This window comes from Notolepis coatsorum (genome assembly GCF_963971535.1).
Source record: "Notolepis coatsorum genome assembly, contig: SCAFFOLD_2977, whole genome shotgun sequence".
Classification (NCBI taxonomy): domain Eukaryota; kingdom Metazoa; phylum Chordata; class Actinopteri; order Aulopiformes; family Paralepididae; genus Notolepis; species Notolepis coatsorum.
In genome coordinates this window covers 1-17,354 of record NW_028171046.1, presented here as the reverse complement: position 1 = coordinate 17,354, position 17,354 = coordinate 1, and the positions used below count along the sequence as shown (strand labels likewise).

General features: G+C 53.5%; 1 pseudogene across 1 annotated transcript; it reads right to left on the bottom strand.

Annotated features, from left to right (window-relative positions):
* Positions 1–222: 222 nt before the first annotated feature.
* LOC311248356 (SH3 and multiple ankyrin repeat domains protein 1-like) lies at positions 223–16,467 on the bottom strand (annotated as a pseudogene). The gene is made up of 5 exons: positions 16,338–16,467; positions 14,144–15,595; positions 12,349–14,113; positions 1,071–1,969; positions 223–274 (listed from the first exon to the last, which is right to left on the bottom strand). The product of its transcript is annotated as an SH3 and multiple ankyrin repeat domains protein 1-like (transcript).
* Between the last annotated feature and the right edge of the window lie 887 nt (positions 16,468–17,354).

The window sequence follows — 17,354 nt, the reverse complement described above, 5'->3', positions numbered from 1 at the left end:
TACTTTTCTTACAGTATCCCTTTCACCGCGTAGCTCGTACCGCCGCTCGGCCGACGTGAGCCAGAGTTCATCTCGTTTGAAATCCAGGGTCAAACATCCCCTTCGGCACAAAGGTCCTACTTGTGATCCTATCGATCTACCCGCTTCCTGTCCAGCGCTCCTCTCCTCCTCTCCTCTCCTCTGCTCTCCTCCTGGTGAGACACCCCAGCTTCTTGAACTCTCTCAGTCTGTGTCTCGGGGAGACGGGGAGACATGCAAGGGAGAGGAGAGACGCCTGGTGGGTGGGAGAGAGGGAGGGAGACAGAGGGATGAGAACGAGTGTGTCTGTGTGGGGGGGGGGGGGGGGGGCTAAAGAGGGGTGACAGATTAATAAGAGAGGGAGAGGGAGAGAGGAGAAAGAGGAATAGAGAGTGAGAGAGAGAGGAGAAAGAGGGGGGAGAGAGGAGAGAAAGAAGAGGGGAGCAAAAGAGGGAGAGAGGGAGAGAGAGAGAAAGAGGGAGAGAGAGAGAGGAGAAAGAGGAATAGAGTGAGAGAGAGAAGGAAAAAGAGGGAGGAAGAGAGAGGAGCGACAGAGGGAGGAAGAGAGAGGAGCGACAGAGGGAGGGAGAGAGAGGAGATAAAGAGGGAGGGAGAGAGAAAGAGGGAGAGAGAGGAGAAAGAGAGAGTAGAAAGAGGGAGGGAGAGAGAGAGAGGAAAAAGAGAGAGAGAGAGAAAGAGAGAGGAGAAAGAGAGAGGGGAGGAGAAGAGAAAGAGAGGAGAAAGAGAAAGAGAGAGAGGAAAAAGAGGAGGGGGAGAGAGAAAGAGAGAGGAGGATAATCAAATCATATCTAATGAGAATCTAACGAGGGAAGGGGATGGACCCAGCTGACTCGCGTGGAAGGAATGAGACACGTCAGACTTTTCCTTCTCCATCCAGTCGTTCCTTCCCACCCGCTCCCTTACGCTCCCAAGTCGTCTCACGGGTCCACCAAAACCCCCCGGTGGGCACCGCCTCCCGTGGCCACGCTCCTCCACCCCCCCCCCCCCCCCCCCCCTCCAGCGATAATAACCAGGTGAGACGTCCCTCTCACCTGTCGGTGAGTTTCTTCAGAGCCCTCTCGATGTTCATACGGTGCCCCACGCGCGTCACCCCCAGGTCCAGGAAGTCGTCCTTGGCGAGCGAGGGCAGGTGCGAGCCGTCGATCTCGTTGTCCAGGAAGCGGTCGCGGTGCTCGCCCAGGTTCAGGGTAGGCGAGCCAGTCCGCCACGTCGTACTTGGTCCAGTAAGGCAGCGGCTTGACGGCGAACGGCTTGACCGGCGGCGGGGGGATGAGGTGGGGGTAGCTGTGGCAGGAGGGGCTGGGCGGCAGGTGCAAGGGGGAGGAGGGCGCCCGTGAGGAACTGCGTGGGGGAGAGCGAGCGGGAGACCAGGAGGGGGCTGGAGGCCGGCGCCCCCGTCGGGGAGAAGAGGGGGGGGCCGGAGGAGCGGGTAGGCGTCCCTCAGGGCGTGGTGGCCCGGCGGCGTGAGGGGCCCGGGGAAGTCGAAGGGGCCGCTGTAGGCGGGCGTGCTGGGGAGGATGGGCAGGGAGGAGGGCCTGGGAGGCGCCGGGCCGGGGCTGCTCGTTGGAGTAGATCAGGGGGCTGGGGGCGCGGCGGCGCGACACCGCGGACGACCTCATCTCGGGGCCGCACTGGAAGTCGAACGTCTGCTGGCGCAGCTTGGAGCGGTGCTTGTTGGGCGACGTGGGGTACGGGGAGTAGGTCGGCGAGAGGGGCGGGTGGGCGTGGACCGGAGAGGTGGGCATCTGCGGCGACGGGGAGCGCGCCCACGTGCGCTGGAGGGCGCCCTGCGGGGGTGGGGGAGACGGAGGGCGTGGCCGCGAGGTTGGGGGTGAGGATCTGCCGGTGCTGCGGGGAGGAGGTGGGCAGGGGGGAGGTGGAGCGCCCCGAGGGAGGGCTCTGGAACGCGTCGCTGAAGTCCGCGGAATACCTGGAGGAGACACGGAGCGAACCGGTGAGTCTGACGGCTGAGAGGAGACAAGAGAACCTGACAGAACACAAGAGAACCTGACAGAACACAAGAGAACCTGACAGAACACAAGAGAACCTGACAGAACACAAGAGAACCTGACAGAACACAAGAGAACCTGACAGAAACAGAACACAAGATAACCTGACAGAACACAAGAGAACCTGACAGAAACAGAACACAAGATAACCTGACAGAACACAAGAGAACCTGACAGAACACAAGAGAACCTGACAGAACACAAGATAACCTGACAGAACACAAGAGAACCTGACAGAACACAAGAGAACCTGACAGAACACAAGAGAACCTGACAGAACACAAGAGAACCTGACAGAACACAAGAGAGAACCTGACAGAACACAAGAGAACCTGACAGAACACAAGATAACATGACAGAACACAAGAGAACCTGACAGAACACAAGAGAACCTGACAGAACACAAGATAATCTGACAGAACACAAGATAACATGACAGAACACAAGATAACCTGACAGAACACAAGAGAACCTGACAGAACACAAGATAACCTGACAGAACACAAGAGAACCTGACAGAACACAAGATAACATGACAGAACACAAGAGAACCTAACAAAATACAAGACAGCCTAACAAAACACAAGACAACCTAACAAAACACAAGACAACAAAACACAAGACAACTCAACAAAAGTTGTCTTGAGAGAACTTGACAAAACACAAGAGAACATAACAGAACACAAGGGAACCTAACAAAATACAAGAGAACCTAACAAAACACAACCTATATCTACGCCAACTTTATGCTAATTTCATGCCTATGTCTATTTTATGTCTACATTACTGCTGTGAAGCACTTTGGCTGCAATTCTTGTATGAAAGGTGCTATACAAATAAACGTTATTATTATTATTATTATTATTATTATTATTATTATTATTATTATTATTATTATTATTATTATTATTATTATTATTATAATAATAATAATAATAATAATAATAATAATAATAATAATAATTATTATTATTATTATTATTATTATTATTATTATTATTATTATTATTATTATTATTATTATTATTATTATTATTATAATAATAATAATAATAATAATAATAATAATAATAATAATAATAATAATAATAATAATAATAATAATAATAACAATAATAATTGTTGTGAAGGGCCAGATTAAACCGAATATATATATTTATTTATATATATATATTTAATTGTATTTGTATATTCTCTAATATTCCCTGATATCCCTTGTATATTCCTTGTACAATATGCATTGAATATCCATTCTAGCCTACTGAACATCCCATAATAGTCTCCATTCTACTATTGGTCGAGACCTTGGTGCCAGGCTGCCATACCCCTCAGACCCAGTTCAAACGTACCGCTCCACATGTACGAACAAGTCCTAGTTCCGCGTAGGAATCTGACTTACCGCACCACTAATGGGACTATTTGTTCATAGTGCCGTATATATACTGCGCTACTAAAGTAGGACTTCCTTTTCAGTCCAGTTTCTTACCCTCCAATAGAGTCACAGACGTAAAGCCTCCCCGCGACGCCACGTGTGGGAGTAAGGCCAAGTTCGGCCTACCATCGGTATTGAGACATCGTGTATATTAATATTTGAATAGTCATATTTGGCACTATATCGTCGAGTTGGACGTAGTCTATTAAGCTAATAATAGTCTGTTAATATATAGTGCTTCGTGCGGTGAGAATACTACCGTAGTCAGTACCCCATCGTTTCGGGCAGAGAACTGGCTGCTTATCCAGGGTGGTTGACCCCACGTGAAGCTGCACCCGAGGAGCCCCAGAGCCGACGAGCGAGTGGACCTGTATACCGGATTATTCTACCGACGACAGCCCGCCTTCCCAGGCACGGATTATGCTTTGTGTACGTTGATTATTCCATGGATAAAGACCCCCGACACTGCCGTGTGTTGGAACCCCCCCCCCTGGAGAGGACGCAAGGTGAGGAGACGCTCTGCAAGACGAGGTCGCTTCACGTCTCTCCCCCGTGGACCGAGAGAGCCGGCTCACAGAGAGTCCACCTGCTTTCATCTGTGGTCCAAGGATCGCCGGCGCATTGAACGGCACTACAGTGGGTTCACCTGGGATACCCTTGGCCGGATGAGGCAGCCGGATTCTACCCCCCCCCCCCCCTTCCTACTCCTGTCGGCTTACAAGCGACCGGATTAACCCCCCCGAGTGTATCCAGTATATAATCATTAAAGTATCATTGCTGTTATTCCTTAAACTATTCCAGGTCGTATATGTACCACCTGCGCCTTCAGAGATTGGACATTCTCTATTGATATACCGACGAATACTCTTGCCATAAAAGTGCATACTAATTTCCATTCATAAATGTGATTGATTTGATTAAGTGCTTGCTCTACACACCATCGCTGTGTAGAAATAAAGACCTATTTCTAATTCGTACATTTGTGTTGGATCCGTTTCATCTACGTGACAGTGTTCATCATAATATATTTATGCCGTGTACTGGGTGGCCGAATATTAAGTACAAAGGTAGTGGTAGTAAGTATCATATCTAGTAATACAGTCAGGGAATTGTACCCCTCAGTTACAATTGGTCCTTCGAGCCGGATGGTAATTAGTGTAATATTAATATAGTGTTATTAATATTGAAATGGCCTATGATGAACACTCCACGAAACGATCCTCCTAACCAACGCCCGCAGCGCGAACGACGGCTCCCTCAGTACTTAGAGGCCTACGCTGTCAGTCAACAACCTAGTCTTCTACTAACAGTAAACGCGGTAAAACTAGAAAGTAAAAGTATGTCTAACCCCAACGCCCAGACTACCCCGACCATAGAGGCCCCTACGGGCTCTAATGTAACTGACCAAGTTCACGGTGGGGACCAGTGGGAACCAGACATGACTTCACACCCCGCCAGTACTGAAGAAGTAGTCCCCGATGAGTCCCGGGAGGAATACAACGCTACCGAGAGAGAACTCGGCACGGAAGAAGACGGGGAGAGCACCGTGGAGATAGAGCTCCAAGGCTCCGCAAGGAGTACCCCGAGGGAAGGCTCCCCTATACAACCGCCTTCTCCCAGCGAGGCAGAGAGGACCCTACAGCAGGCCTTCCTCATCAGCCTGAACGCCGCTGCTGAACGCGACCGACTGCAGATCCAGCAGCGGAGCGAAGAAGAGCATATACGTCTAGAAATAAGACGTTGGTGGATGTATTGGATGAACGCCACAAATACGCCATCCTACTGAAGCACTTAAAGGTACCCCGCGCACATAATATAGCGCTCGCCTACGCGACTTCCACCACCCCATACACAGCAGCGCTGGTAGCATTGGACCAGAGGTATGGGCGCATATGGGATTACGTGATCCAGGAGATCCGACACATCGACCGCTTACCCCCAGCAATAGACAATCGAGCACTGGACGACCTGTCCATCAGAGTGCAGTCCCTGGTAGGGATGTTGGGAGCGCAGAGAGAGAAGAGAGGCATGAACTTTACGCCAACTCAAATGTGGAAAGGATCTTGGAGAAGCTGCCACCCGCTCGACAGGAGCGTTTTAGGCGACAGAGGGACCACCGAGACCCGAATGGCCCCGAACCGAACCTCCTCGATCTAGCAGACTTCCTGGCGAGAGAAGTCAGCAGCCTACGGCTAGATACATTCGGACGGAGCACCCCTGGCTCCAGAGAAGGAACCAGACGACTAAATGATGGAAGAAGATCGGTGACTGTGATGCACCAATCGGAGTCAGTACCGAGCAGCAGGAGCCACAGTACCCCCTCCAGAACGGAGAAGTGGAAGATAGTGTGCCCCTACTGTGAGAAAGAACACTGGCTAGCGCAATGTGACTCCTTCCCCAAGCTGAACGCGGAGGAAGCAAGTCAATGGATAAAGTCCAACAAGCGCTGTTTTCGCTGTGCGCGCTCACACATGGCAGCCGAATGCCGCTTAAAGAAAAGGTGCACCAAGTGCGATGGAGCCCATCTGGACATACTTCACGACAGTAACAGACGGCGCCCTTCACCCGCACCATCCAGCAGCAAAGCGAGCGTCATGTACATCGATCCCGCCAGCAGCAGTGGAGCCCGAGTACTCCTAAAAGTAGTGCGTGTGACACTAAGCTACCAGAATAAAGTCCTGGACACTTACGCCGTCCTCGATGACGGGTCAGAGAAGACCCTGCTGCTCGCCTCCGCTGCGGCCCAGCTAGGGCTGCGGGGAAGCGAAACCCAAATGACAATTCGGACAATAAGACGAGATTTGAAGACGATAAAGGGCGAGAATGTCTCATTCTTTATCGCAGCAAGCGGCCAGCCTGAGCGACGGTACCAGATTACAGACGCTTTCACCAGCCAAGAAATAGGACTGTCGCGGTACACATACCCCGTCGCCAAGCTGATGGAGAAATATGCACATCTGCGCAAGTTACCGATCCCGCTCATAGACAATGCTATGCCGACCCTGTTGATAGGCTCCGACCATGCAGACCTCATTGTCCCGATAGACCGGGTTCATACCGGACCCCGAGGCTGTCCTGCAGCAGTCGAGACCCGTTTGGGATGGACTCTCCAAGGCCCGCTCGCCAAATCTCTCAACCGAAGTACAGCCACTAGATGTCTCCACTCCCGAGTCACAGAGGGAGAAACCGCACTCCTGCAACACGTAGAGCGGCTATGGACCTTGGAACAAATGCCCTTTAAGAACGGAAAGAAAGACATTCGCTCTAAAGATGACATTTACGCCATTCACCTCCTCGAGACAGGGACCAAGAGAGTCCCGGTCAACGGCGTGTTGAGATACGCCACGCCACTCCTGCGGCGAGAAGGAATGCCTACTTTCCACGCCAAGACAGACGCCACAGAACGGTACCTGCTGAACACGGAGCGGCGCTTAGCCAAGAACCCCGCCCAAGAGAGTGTATACCGCGCTGAGATTGAGAAGCTCATCACAGCGGGACACGTCACAAAGATGGACATTAAAGAGGCTGACCAGACCACTGAATCGTGGTACGTGCCTCACCACAAGGTCCATCACAACGGTAAAGACCGCATAGTATTTAACTGCAGCTACCAGATCGGATCCCAAAATCTGAATAAAGAGTTACTGCCCGGTCCCACACTCGGCCCCTCCCTACTCGGCGTTCTACTCCGCTTCCGCCAGGAAAAGGTGGCCATCAGCGGGGACATTAAAGGAATGTTCCTGCAGGTGAGACTAGTAGAGGCGGACAAGCCCCTGTTACGGTTCCTATGGAGAGAGAAGCCAGGAGATGAGCACCCAGCCATCTACCAATGGGAAGTCCTCCCCTTCGGAACGACGTGCACCCCCTGCTGTGCTACATTTGCACTACAGAAACATGTAGCAGAGGACCCAGCAGCGGACGAAGAGGTCCGACACAGCGTAAAGAACAGCTTCTACGTAGACAACTGTCTACAAAGCCTTTCAACCCAGGAAGAAGCCGAGGCTCTCCTGATTAAACTCCGCGCCTCATTGATCAAAGGCGGCTTTGATCTCAGGCAGTGGGCCAGCAGCGATCCGCAAGTACTGCGCAGCCTCTCCTCCGAGGACAAGGCAGCCAGCAGCGAGACCTGGATGGCTACAATCCCGGGAGAAGCCCAGGAGATGACCCTGGGATTGGTGTGGCGATTCAAAACAGATTCGCTTCACTACAGACACAAGCCCCTGACTACGGAGCAGGGAAGGCCGGCGGCGGCGCCGACCACCAGACGGAGTGTGTACACAACACTCGCCCGACAATATGACCCGCTAGGATGTATTCTACCGTACACCACCAGGGCAAAAATGATTGTACGAGCATTGTGGGACAAGGACCAGGGCTGGGACGACCCCATTCCCGCACACCTTGCATCCACCTGGAGAGAGTGGGAGATGGAGCTCCACTCACTCCCAGGCGTTAATATGCGCCGAAGCTACTTCCCACCCACGGTGAGGCCAGAGACATGTAAAATGGACTTACACGTCTTCAGTGACGCCTCAGAGGTCGCATACGGATCAGTAGCCTACTTGCGGGCCCAAGAGAAGGGGGGAGAGATCTACACAGCATTTGTCCTCGCCCGCTCGAGAATAGCCCCACGCAAGCAACAATCTATCCCACGTCTAGAGCTCTGTGCAGCCCTAGCCGGAGCGCACCTAGCCACGCTCATCCAACGTGAGCTCACCATACCGGTGTCTAGAACAATCCTGTGGTCAGATTCCACGACGGTACTCGCCTGGATCAAATCGGACTCATGCAAGTACAAAGTCTTCGTGGGAGTCAGAGTCACCGAGATTCAAGACTTAACCGAAGAGTTAACCGGAGAAACAGAGTGGCGCTACGTTGATACAAAACAGAACCCAGCTGACGTCATCACCCGGGGGATGCCCCTGGATGACCTCACCCGTCGCAATGTCTACAGTGACGGCCCCGCATTCCTAAGACTCCCGGAAGGACAGTGGCCCATGCCTATCCCGAGGGAAGCAAGTCCAGAGGAGGTGGAAAATAAGAAGTCTGTGTTCTGTGGATTGAGCACCGTAGCCTCCACCGACCCTAACATAGACGATTGCACGTCCATAGAGAGTGCACAACAAAGAACATTCCTGCGGTACCACCCGGAGTGCAAGTCCCCCGCTGATATGTCAGCAGCTAACTACGAGGAAGCAGAATTGCTTCTACTGCAGTGAGCCCAGAGAGACAATTTGACAGAAGGAACAGTCGTCATGATTATTGATCAATCACTGCCCAGAGCTATGTGGCCGGCCGGCCGCGTAAGCAAAGTGATCACCGGTGCCGACGGCAAGGTCCGAGCAGCTGAAGTGCTCGTCCAGGGTCGCACTTACACCCGTCCCATGGCGAGGCTCATAGAACTGCCTCGACTCCCAGACACAATCGATGATGACCATGACCCTATAACCCTATGACTTTGTGAAGTTGACTGACCCCTACAGCAAACCCTTATGTGTAAATAGACAACGCGATTAATCTGTCTCTGTTTAACTGATTAGGTCTGGGACCAATCAGGGGGTGGCTGTTGTGAAGGGCCAGATTAAACCGAATATATATATTTATTTATATATATATATTTAATTGTATTTGTATATTCTCTAATATTCCCTGATATCCCTTGTATATTCCTTGTACAATATGCATTGAATATCCATTCTAGCCTACTGAACATCCCATAATAGTCTCCATTCTACTATTGGTCGAGACCTTGGTGCCAGGCTGCCATACCCCTCAGACCCAGTTCAAACGTACCGCTCCACATGTACGAACAAGTCCTAGTTCCGCGTAGGAATCTGACTACCGCACCACTAATGGGACTATTTGTTCATAGTGCGTATATATACTGCGCTACTAAAGTAGGACTTCCTTTTCAGTCCAGTTTCTTACCCTCCAATAGAGTCACAGACGTAAAGCCTCCCCGCGACGCCACGTGTGGGAGTAAGGCCAAGTTCGCCTACCATCGGTATTGAGACATCGTGTATATTAATATTTGAATAGTCATATTTGGCACTATATCGTCGAGTTGGACGTAGTCTATTAAGCTAATAATAGTCTGTTAATATATAGTGCTTCGTGCGGTGAGAATACTACCGTAGTCAGTACCCCATCGTTTCGGGCAGAGAACTGGCTGCTTATCCAGGGTGGTTGACCCCACGTGAAGCTGCACCCGAGGAGCCCCAGAGCCGACGAGCGAGTGGACCTGTATACCGGATTATTCTACCGACGACAGCCCGCCTTCCCAGGCACGGATTATGCTTTGTGTACGTTGATTATTCCATGGATAAAGACCCCCGACACTGCCGTGTGTTGGAACCCCCCCCCCCTGGAGAGGACGCAAGGTGAGGAGACGCTCTGCAAGACGAGGTCGCTTCACGTCTCTCCCCCGTGGACCGGAGAGAGCCGGCTCACAGAGAGTCCACCTGCTTTCATCTGTGGTCCAAGGATCGCCGGCGCATTGAACGGCACTACAGTGGGTTCACCTGGGATACCCTTGGCCGGATGAGGCAGCCGGATTCTACCCCCCCCCCCTTCCTACTCCTGTCGGCTTACAAGCGACCGGATTAACCCCCCCGAGTGTATCCAGTATATAATCATTAAAGTATCATTGCTGTTATTCCTTAAACTATTCCAGGTCGTATATGTACCACCTGCGCCTTCAGAGATTGGACATTCTCTATTGATATACCGACGAATACTCTTGCCATAAAAGTGCATACTAATTTCCATTCATAAATGTGATTGATTTGATTAAGTGCTTGCTCTACACACCATCGCTGTGTAGAAATAAAGACCTATTTCTAATTCGTACATTTGTGTTGGATCCGTTTCATCTACGTGACAGTGTTCATCATAATATATTTATGCCGTGTACTGGGTGGCCGAATATTAAGTACAAAGGTAGTGGTAGTAAGTATCATATCTAGTAATACAGTCAGGGAATTGTACCCCTCAGTTACAATAATAATAATAATAATAATAATAACGTTTATTTGTATAGCACCTTTCATACAAGAATTGCAGCCAAAGTGCTTACATCCACGGTGCCCACCATCCTGCCTAAGTGCCCTTTAGCAAGGCACTGAACCCCAAAACTGCTCCAGGAGTGTTGCACTGTGGGCGACCATGCACTCTGACCTCTCTGACGAAACGCATACGCATACGAAACGACTGTGTGTGTGTAACTAGGAGGGATATGAGGACTGTGTGTAACTAGGAGGGATATGAGGACTGTGTGTAACTAGGAGGGATATGAGGACTGTGTGTAACTAGGAGGGATATGAGGACTGTGTGTAACTAGGAGGATATGAGGACTGTGTGTAACTAGGAAGGATATGAGGACTGTGTGTAACTAGGAGGGATATGAGGACTGTGTGTAACTAGGAGGGATATGAGGACTGTGTGTAACTAGGAGGGATATGAGGACTGTGTGTAACTAGGAGGGATATGAGGACTGTGTGTAACTAGGAGGGATATGAGAACTGTGTGTAACTAGGAGGGATATGATGACTGTGTGTATGTGTAACTAGGAGGGATATGAGGACTGTGTGTAACTAGGAGGGATATGAGGACTGTGTGTAACTAGGAGGGATATGAGGACTGTGTGTAACTAGGAGGGATATGAGGACTGTGTAACTAAGAGGGATATGAGGACTGTGTGTAACTAGGAGGGATATGAGGACTGTGTAACTAAGAGGGATATGAGGACTGTGTGTAACTAAGAGGGATATGAGGACTGTGTGTAACTAGGAGGGATATGAGGACTGTGTGTAACTAGGAGGGATATGAGGACTGTGTGTAACTAGGAGGGATATGAGGACTGTGTGTAACTAGGAGAGATATGAGGACTGTGTGTAACTAGGAGGGATATGAGGACTGTGTTTGTGTAACTAGGAGGGATATGAGGACTGTGTGTTTGTGTAACTAGGAGGGATATGAGGACTGTGTTTGTGTAACTAGGAGGGATATGAGGACTGTGTGTTTGTGTAACTAGGAGGGATATGAGGACTGTGTGTAACTAGGAGGGATATGAGAACTGTGTGTAACTAGGAGGGATATGATGACTGTGTGTGTGTGTAACTAGGAGGGATATGAGGACTGTGTGTAACTAGGAGGGATATGAGGACTGTGTGTATGTGTAACTACTAACTAGGAGGGATATGAGGACTGTGTAACTAGGAGGGATATGAGGACTGTGTGTAACTAGGAGGGATATGAGGACTGTGTGTAACTAGGAGGGATATGAGGACTGTGTGTAACTAGGAGGGATATGAGGACTGTGTAACTAAGAGGGATATGAGGACTGTGTGTAACTAGGAGGGATATGAGGACTGTGTGTAACTAGGAGGGATATGAGGACTGTGTGTAACTAGGAGGGATATGAGGACTGTGTAACTAAGAGGGATATGAGGACTGTGTGTAACTAGGAGGGATATGAGGACTGTGTGTATGTGTAACTACTAACTAGGAGGGATATGAGGACTGTGTAACTAGGAGGGATATGAGGACTGTGTGTAACTAGGAGGGATATGAGGACTGTGTAACTAAGAGGGATATGAGGACTGTGTGTAACTAGGAGAGATATGAGGACTGTGTGTAACTAGGAGGGATATGAGGACTGTGTTTGTGTAACTAGGAGGGATATGAGGACTGTGTGTTTGTGTAACTAGGAGGTATATGAGGACTGTGTTTGTGTAACTAGGAGGGATATGAGGACTGTGTGTTTGTGTAACTAGGAGGGATATGAGGACTGTGTGTTTGTGTAACTAGGAGGGATATGCGAAAAGACAATTCTCAATACATTGACAATAAAACGACAGCAGACTGCACCTGTTGTGTACGTTGGGTGGCCTGGGAGTGTGACTCCAGTCGTCCATGCTCTTGACGTTCCCCATCTGCTGCAGCTTGGAGCTCAGCTCCGTGATGACGCTGGCCTTCACGCCCGACATCGGCGAGGCTCCCCTCCGCGCCTCCAGCGACACGCCGGCTCTCAGGAGCACCACGCCGTGCTCCGCCTCCTCCGCCGCCGCCGCCTCCTCCCAGCCCGTGGACCGCGCCTCCATGGGCCTCTCCAGGCAGGCGGCCAGGGTGGAGCCAAAGCCATCCTCCACCTTGGAGCGGCTCGGCCTGTGCCTCCTCTCCTCCGCCCCCTCCCCCCCTGGCCTCCTCCTCCTCCTCCTGGGAGGGGGGGTTGGCGCGGGGAGCAAGGGGGTGAATGGTGCTCTGTCGTCGTAGCGTCGCCGGGGGCGGCGGCCTGCCTCCTCCTCCTCCTCCCGCCTCCTTGTGGCGAGTCGTCTTCGGGGGGAGCGCCGGGTTCGCCTGTTTGGTGTCGTGCGCCTCAAATGTTTGCCCGCCTGAGTAGGTGGTGTAGGTGTCGTGGTGCTCGGCGCCTCCCTCTCCTCCTCCTCCTGCTCCTCCTCTCTCTCCCCTCAGCCCGGTCAACCCCAGCATCTCCAGATGGTGGTCGCTGCTGCTGTGGCTGTCCAGCTCCTCGATCCCAGAGTCCCCCACAGCGTCCTGCCACTCCCCGCTCTTGGGGACCGCGGCGGGGTGGTGGTGGTGGTGGTCGCCCGCTTTGCCCGTCTTGGGGTCGCCTGTAGTCACGTCGTAGTTAGAGGAGGAGGAGGAGGAGGAGGCGGCGGCGGTGGCCGTGGCGGTGGTGGAGGCGTAGGTCACGGCGGCGGCGCCTCTCTCCTGGGTCACGACGGTGGCCGGGGGCTGGGGTTCGTCGGGACCGGCGTGGCGGGCGTGGGAGAGGGTCACGGGCCGGGGGCGGTGGAGAGACTGGGCGGGGAGGGCCGAGGAGGCGGAGGAGGCGGCGGCTGCGGCGGCAGAGGAGGAGGAAGGGGGGAATATCTGGGGCGACGGGAGCGACGGGGAGAGAGCCGACTGCGTGAGGTTGGCCACCTCGCTGTCGTACGACGTGAGGCTGGAGGCGGCGGAGTCGCAGCCCTGGGGCGAGGGCTGGGGCGCGCTGGAGGGCACGCTGGAGGGCACGCTCCCCGCAGGCGCTTTGGCGGAGGGGAGAGGGGGAGGCGGGGGCGGCTGATGCTGATGAGGATGCTGATGAGGATGAGGGTGCTGATGAGGGTGCTGATGATGATGAGGGTGCTGATGCTGAGGGTGCTTCTGACCTCCTCGCTCGTGACCGCCGTTTGCAAACTCCAAAGGGGGGGGCAGGGGGTCGGCGAAGACAAACTCGTCGTCCATGTCTATCGAGGGGGCCGGCGGAGGGAGGACCATGAGGCCCAGACCTCCTCCTCCTCCTCCTGTCTCTCCCCCGGGGGCGTGAGCCTGAGGCAGGCCGGTGGCGGGGAGCGTGTACTGGGGGACGTAGCTGGTGGCGTTGGGGCCGGGCTCCATCTGCAGGAAGGAGGGTCTGCGGGGGGTGGGCTGAGGGGGGCGGGGGGCCGGGGGGCAGCGAGGACAGAGCGGCCCTGCCGTCGTACCCCTCCCTCTCCCGCGGACTCTGCGGGTAATACTGTGGCGCGTACTGGTTGGTCCTGTCCTCCGAGAACCGCACTCTGAGGCCCTCTCTGGGGCCCTCTCTGGGGCCGCCCTCCTTCTCTCTCTCCATTCGCTCTCCTCCTCCCCCTCCTCCTCCTCCTCCTCCTCCCCCTCCCCCTCCTCCTCCTCCGCCGCCGCCCAAGCGCAATACCCGGGGGGACTGCGGGCGGCTGTGGGAGGCGGGGGTGGGGGACGCGAGGGGCATGGGGACGGGGGAGGTGTAGGCGGACGGCGTGGGCGTGGGGAACAGCGAGGGCGTGGGGGTCTGGACGGGCGTGGCGAACGAGCCTGCGGCGGTCATCTGCCGGCCGAAGTGTCTGTCCTCGCGCCGGGTCCTGCGGTCGTCCTTCAGGGCCCTCTCGCGGGCCGCCAGGGCCAGACCCAGGGGCGACAGCGGGTCCAGGACCTTCCCGGTGAGCGGGTGGATGAAGGTGGTGGCCGAGCCGTAGTTGGAGGGCGCCGACCGGGGCTGGCCGTCGTGCCCCAGGACCGGGGAGGAGTACTCGGGCAGGCCGAAGGCCGGGGGCATGCTGCTGGCGTAGTGGACGTAGCTGTCCCCGGAGAACATGCCCTCGTCGATGGACTTGGAGGGTCGCAGGCGGGGCGCGGGCGTGTCCATCTCGGAGTCGTGCAAGGGCTGGGTCCTCACCGCTCCTCCTCCTCCCCCCTCCTCCTCCCCCCGCCTCTCCCTGGAGGTCCTCCTCGGACGAGAGGAAGAAGGAGGCGCTCTTCCTCCTCATGTCGCGGAAGCGCTCCCTGTCCCGGCGCGCTCCCCCGCTGTAGGCCGCGCCGTAGTCCGCGTTCTCCGGGTTGTGGTGGTGGTGGGCGGGGGGTGCGGCGGTGGGTGGGCCCACCATGTGGGGCGGGGTGGGGGTCAGCGGGGAGGGGAGGCTGGTGTTGGGGCTGTCCGGGTCGGGCAGGGCGGCGGGCTCGTCCTGGGCGGGGTCGGTCTCCATGCTGCTGCCCTGGCTGCTGCGCCCGCTGCTGCTGGTGGAGGGCGCCTTGACGATGATGGTGGGGATGGCGATGGAGCTCTTCTCCTTCGCCCCCCCGCCGCCGGCCTTCCCCCCCCGCGCCCCGCCCTCCACCTTGGGCTGCTTGCTCAGGGCGCCCTTGCCGCCTCCCCGCCTCACGGCGACCCTGCCGGCCCCTCCTCCGTCCCGCTCCACCCGCCCCCCGTGATGCTGCGGGGGCTGCTGGGACTTGGGCGTGGCGCTCGTGGGCGGCGCGGCGCTGCTGTAGCCCCTCCTCATCCCCCCCATCTTGCCCCCCCCTCCCCTCCGGGGCACCTCCGTCTCCCGGCCGTACAGCCCCTGTCCGTCCGACGGCCTGCGGAGGGTGGGGGCCACGTGCTGCTGGTTCATCCCCCCCGGGGCGCCCCTCTCCCAGGCCGCCTGGCCGCCCCCGGCCCCCGGCTGGTAGTGGAGCTGGGAGCCGGGGGATACGGGCCCGGCGGCGAGGGGCGGCTCCGGCGCGGACGTGTTGGGGGGCGGGGGGATGTCCTCCGACAGGCTGCGGGCCAGCTTGTTGGCTGCGGGGTTGAGATACTGCCTCTCCTCCTCCATCACGCCTACACACACACACACACACACACACACACACACACACACACACACACACACACACACACACACACATACACACACACACACACACACGCACACACACACACACGCACACACACACACACACACACAGGTAAAGTACACGTTTTCAGGTAGGAAAAGTATGTGTTTTCAGACAGGTAAAGTACATGTTTTCAGACAGGTAAAGTACATGTTTTCAGACAGGTAAAGTACATGTTTTCAGACAGGTAAAGTATGTGTTTTCAGACAGGTAAAGTACATGTTTTCAGGTAGGAAAAGTACATGTTTTCAGGTAGGAAAAGTACATGTTTTCAGACAGGTAAAGTACATGTTTTCAGACAGGTAAAGTACATGTTTTCAGGTAGGAAAAGTATGTGTTTTCAGGTAGGAAAAGTATGTGTTTTCAGACAGGTAAAGTATGTGTTTTCAGACAGGTAAAGTACATGTGTTCAGACAGGTGAAGTACATGTTTTCAGACAGGTAAAGTACATGTGTTCAGACAGGTGAAGTACATGTTTTCAGACAGGTAAAGTATGTGTTTTCAGACAGGTAAAGTACATGTTTTCAGACAGGTAAAGTATGTGTTTTCAGACAGGTAAAGTACATGTTTTCAGACAGGTAAAGTATGTGTTTTCAGACAGGTAAAGTATGTGTTTTCAGACAGGTAAAGTACAGTTTTCAGGTAGGAAAAATCAAACAATCACATGTTTCACAAGCAGTCTTTACCAATAGATTTCTGCCGCATCATGCCTGCATGCTGGGGCCCGTGGCCTGCGGGAAACGGAGCTTGGTTGTAGCCAAAGCCTGCCGGCCCAGACTGCATGAGGCTCACTGAGGCCTGCTGCTCATAACTCTGCTGCAGGCGTTCAAACACACAGGAGACAGAGAGAGAGAGGGAGAGAAGGAGAGAGAGAGACAGAGACAGAGAGAGAGGGAGAGAGAGAGACAGAGAGAGAGAGACAGAGAGAGAGGGAGAGAGGTAGAGAGAGAGGGAGGTGAGAGGACAGAGACGTGTTTAAATAAGCAATAAAACCATATTAATATTGGCAGGACAAGGAGACGTATGGCAATATACAGGGCTTTCCCCAGGATTTTCTACTTGCGAACCGGGAGATGGTCTGGGGGGGGGGGGGGGGGGGGGGGGGGTTGTGTCCTCTATCCAGGAGGCAAAACAATTAGAAAGACATTTGCTGTAATTTCCTGAAGCATAGTTTTTATAAAATAGCAAACACAAGGCTAAGTGTTTTGGCTGGACGTATGACAGCAGGACACATCAATTCAAACAAAAGTGGGGTTTTGCAAGCAACTCTGCAGCAAACATAGATCACCAATAACTTTTTTCATTTTAATAGTCAAAACCTTTCCTGTTGAAAGAAAGGTCAGTTTTAGTCAGTACCAGAGACACTCTACTACTGTATGTTGTGGTTATAAGACTGGGGGCAGGGGTTAAAATCTGTTATCTATTGTCGGGTCAATGTGAACACATGCAGAAAGAGGCTGGTTGCTAGGAGCCTGAGCTGAACAAACACAGGAGGAAGACAGGACACAGTACATAGTACAGCATGGCAATATGTCAACATTTACTATTTATCTGTGTTATCAGATTGTGTTTGTTTTTATATTGTGATACACAATTAGTTGCTTTAAAAAAATGAATCAGATAAATACGATTTCGCACAAAATGATTTGTGAAGATATTTGATCCGTATCTGTCATACTGTATCTCACCTTACATCCTCGTCG